The 4855-nt window shown below is 38.1% G+C and overlaps 1 pseudogene; it reads left to right on the top strand.

Annotated features, from left to right (window-relative positions):
- Positions 1-2025: 2025 nt before the first annotated feature.
- Positions 2026-4519, top strand: LOC110316884 (annotated as a pseudogene).
- The last annotated feature ends 336 nt before the right edge of the window (positions 4520-4855 follow it).

Below are 4855 nucleotides of genomic sequence, written 5' to 3'. Positions count from 1 at the left end.
CAGAGCCAGAATAAATATAAATGTTCCTCCTTTCTAAGTTATTTGTCTAGGGTATTTTGTAGCATGAAGTTCGAGAACAGCAGTAGGCTTTCATCAGCAAGAACTTTCTGTGTTCCCTGTCTTTCTGAGGTCATTAGCTTTTGTGTTGCCTAAAAATTACCTTCAGATGTTTTGTTCTTTTTATTTTCTTTATTCTTTCTTTCACTTCCATCTTGAGTAGAAAGAGAAGTTCCCTACTACACTCAAATGTGATAGGCAAGCTACCTTTCAGCATCTAAGATTTAAGATGCTGAAAGGTAGTCATTCTATAAAATGGATATAAAATTATAGACCTGTATATATTACCTTCTCTCCGTTTTGTTCATTACTGTAATTGGCTTTTTCACTTAAGAAATTGCCTGTTTGAAACCATGATGTGTCAAAGCAGTTATATTTTAAAGAGTTACCCTACCACCCTTGCAACTGCACAAATCCTATTCAAAATTCATTGGCTTTGTTTACTCCTTGTAGCATCTGCCACCACCAGAGGCTCATCTCCCATTTTACTATACGTACTAAGATCATGTTTTATTTATTTTTGAATCTTGGAGCCTCTAACAGAATCTTTACAATAAGTAGACACTGAACTAATTATTTAATTTACTATTGAAATAATTTCTGAGTAAAGTAATGGAACTCAGCTGTTCAACTTTGTAATAGACAAATGTTTTATTTGTAATAGACAAATGTTTTATTTGTAACTACACAACTAAAGAAAAAAGTTAGAATCGACAATCTTCCCTTTTTCATGTTAATAACATAAAAATAACAACTCAACTCAGAAGTTTATAGGAAAAAATCTTTGTACTGTGTGAATTTCAATTTCTACTGAATGACTTTTATGGAGTACTATAATAAAATGTAATTTATAGCCAAAGACTTATTATCTTATATGAAGTAAAAACTATCACTTTTCAACTTATTTTTCAAATAGTAACACACCTTTTGAACAAACTTCTTAGGATAACCAGATAAACATTTAGGTTCCCAAATGTATTGAGAAAAAGGCAAGAGGATGCAGAAAATTCCTCTTCCTGAGAGACCCCCTGTGCCCAAGTGCATTGGACTCACATACTTAATTCCCTCTGTTCTCTATCTGGACAGTGAACAGAGCTCAGAAACAGCCAGGAAGGCTTTTCTCAGCCAGAAAAAAAAAATGCTAAGGCCAACTTGAGAATGCATTTGTTGTGAGTGCATCGTGCCTTCATTATCAGATGTTTGGCATTATACCCCACAGAAAGGTGTTCTTGTAGGCAGCCTGTCAGACACACCACCTCGATCAAAGGCCTACTCACAGCATTTACAGCTTTCTGGAGGCAGCTGGAGACAGTAAATAACCCAGAAGAGAAGCCCAGCCACTCATGAGACAGAGAATGCAGGCCTTGGTGAATTTTAAATTATCCTGCAAAATACCTTCTTTGCAAAATTATGTTCAGAGCATTTGCTTTTCTAATGTAAAACATGGACCGTATCTACTTAAACATGATATCTGGAATCAAAGTCTGCTCACACAAAACCACTATGGGGGTAAAATGTATTTAGGTGAGAATCTGCTTAGGTAAGAAGGTTCTTTGGGTACCTTTAACTGCATAAAGAATCTTACCTGAAAAGTATTCGAATGTTTATCAAAACAAACAATCAAATAAGTATTGAGTATGAATGTCCAGTGTTTTAGCACATATTTGTTTGGCAAACAGGATTTCCAAAAATAATCTTCTAATCTACACAATGGCACATTCATTCAAAGTTTCTTACATCTAAGCCTTCAGGGACCCAAGAGTACCCTCCCCTCCCCCATGTAGAGTATAATATAAAAATAATCTAAGTACTCGGTTTTAGCGCCATCTTTTTTGAGACTTCTGCGCTGTGAAAACGAGGTGGTGGAAGAAGAGAATGCTTAGGCTGAAGCACAAGAGCAGAAAGATGAGGCCGAGGTCCAAATAACCAGTTTGTGCACCCCTGAAGCCTGCAGGAGCAGAAGGGATAATGAAGGCCAAGACACCGGAACAAGTTGTTGGACTGTATGCAGCTGTCGGTAATCAGTCTCAGTAGATTTGGAATGTCACCTCGCCGAGAGATTACCTGGGAAAATGTCTGCCTTTCTTACAACCAAAACAGTCCCCCTGGCCCTCTGCCCTGGACCTTTTGGCATTCTGGACTAGTTCTGTTCTCTCTTGTGGCCAAGTGTAACTCGTGTACAGTAAATCCTCTTGCTGTCAGCTGAAAAAAAAAAAAAAGAAAATCTAAGTAACCATTGTGCTATGGAGCAAACAAACGTATTCCCTAAGTGTTCTCCCAGTATCCTTTCACACGCCTCTTCTATAAAATCAATGCTCTTTCCTTAGTCCGGACTGAAGCTGATCACCTGTTAAATCCATCCCATAGTCAGGGGTGATGGGCTTCCATATAGCACAGGGCATGAACTAAGACTGCTAATAAAAATCCATCCTCTGGTCTACCCTGAAACAGACTGTGAAGGTGTGGTCCTTTCTGTTTGCTAAGAGGTTTATTCAGGTTCTGACCCATGTGAAAGAGTGTATCTACAGATAAAGTGAACAGAGAGAATTTGCTTAAGGAAATGGAAATGGAGAGAGTGCACCGGTGACATTCGGTTCCTTGTTCCCATCTCTCATCTTTACAGATGTATGGATCGATGAGCCAGTAAATAATTATATCATACATTTATTTGACCTTGAGATTTTTGTCTCTTGACTATATTTTAGAGTTATTTGGTTTGAATCTCTTAGTTTTCCTATTTGGTTTTGGAGCTTTGAAATCTGCGTTGTCCTTGAACTCATGATATAGAAGAGGATGGCCTTGAATCCCTGATTTTTCCTGCTTCCACTTCCTACTTTGTGAGAATATTGAAACATCCTTCTATGCCATGAAACACAAATTTAATTTAGTGCTTTGTTTTCATAAGTAGCATCACTAATGCCTTTTAAATTCTTGAGTACATAGAAGTTTGCAGACTTAAAAGGCTTGGCTTTCTAAATAAGGGACATGGTTAGATCAGTGTTAGAACAATGTTAACAGAAAATAAATGAGTCACAAAATGAGTAATATCTGGATGCCTTATTAGCTGATAATATAATATAGAACAATATCAAATAAGTTATTTGGATATAATCCATGCCGTTATATTTTAGTTTGGCAAAGGCTGAACATTATATAAGTTATGAGAAAGCAGAAATTGTTAAAAGATGTGGCTACCCCTTGCCCAGGTCAAGAGAAAACAAAAGTTGAAGAGCTATAGACATTCTTAAGTCTAAATGAGAAAGTGGAAGCCCCATGGATAGCTGAAGGTCATCCCTGTGAGGTTTGGAAGCAGGTGTGGACTCATTTGTGAGTTATAATTGCTCCTTCCTTACATGGCCTGTTGCTCCTGTTAGATTTATCACCTCTGGCTGCATCTCTTCCCAGATGGAATTTTACAGAACACTCTGGTTGCTCTTTCTTGACAAATCAATGCTTTGTGTCACTATTTAAAATAATACCACCCCACTAGTTTTCTCAAAAGCATATAAAACCACCCTGGAAAATTAGTCTGGTCATGTAGTTCTTCTTTGTTTCCGTTGCCATTTGACACTGTGGTTATGTGCTTACAGACAAGAGTGTGTCTTCTTCATCCTCTGAATGTACAAACATGTTCTCCTATGTTACACCTAGTGTTTTATGTCTATATTTTATTTGTGTGGAAGTCAGAGAACAACGTTGTCAAGTTGCTGTTCCCCTTTTGCCTTTCTATGGCTTCTGAGACTTGAACCCAGATGGTCTGGTTTACATGGCAAGTGCTTTTTCCTGATTAGCCTCTCAGCATCCCCATGGTTCTAATTTTGATTAATATAAATTATAGCACAATTTATTAGTTACCTGTGTAAAATACTTTTTTGATACTGAATATAAACCCTTAAAAGCTTATATGCAGTCTTTTAGAAAATGAATTGGGCTTTGCAGATGCCATGATCACTTTTCGCCGCTTGCTGCAGACATGGTCACCCCCACCATATGTGTTTTTTTGATAGCACAGCCAATGACGAGCCCTTGGGCCTTGTCTCCTTCGAGCTGTTTACAGACAAAGTTCCAAAGACAGCAGAAAACTTTCGTGCTCTGAGCACTGGAGAGAAAGGATTTGGCTATAAGGGTTTCTCCTTTCACAGAATTATTCTGGGATTCATATGCCAGGGTGGTGACTTTAAACACCATGATGACAGTGGCGGCAGGTCCATCTATGAGGAGAAATTTGAGGATGAGAACTTCATCCTGAAGCAGGATGAAGGTCCTGGCATCTTGTCCATGGCAAATGCTGGACCAACACAAATGGTTCCCAGTTCTTTATCTGCACTGCCAAGACTGAATGGCTGGATGGCAAGCATGTGGTCTTTGGGAAGAAGGCATGAACATTGTGGAAGCCATGGAGTGTTCTGGGTCCAGGAATGGCAAGACCAGCAAGAAGATCATCATTTCTGACTGTGTATAACTCTAATTTCATTTGACTTGCGGGCATTTTACCCATTAAACCATTCCTTCTGTAGCTCAGGAGAGCATCCCTACCCCATCTGCTCTCAATGTCCTGTAATCTCTGCTCTCACAGAAGTTCTTTGTGTTCTATGTTTTCTTCATTCCCCTTCAATTCTAGCTGGATTGCAAAGTTAAGCTTATAATGATGAATGAAAACTAAATAAGAAGAAAAAGAAAAAGAATTGATATGGAAGAGTGCTTTCTTACATCCAACATCTTCTACCTAGTAGAAATTCTGAAGAAAACAGAGTCAATGCTGTGATTTTTCTTTAAAAGGTTTTTAATGATGATTTGT

This window comes from Mus pahari, chromosome 2 (genome assembly GCF_900095145.1).
Source record: "Mus pahari chromosome 2, PAHARI_EIJ_v1.1, whole genome shotgun sequence".
In the NCBI taxonomy this organism is placed as follows: Eukaryota; Metazoa; Chordata; class Mammalia; order Rodentia; family Muridae; genus Mus; species Mus pahari.
Note: the sequence above shows the minus strand (reverse complement) of the source record. Positions and strands in the feature narration are given on the sequence as shown.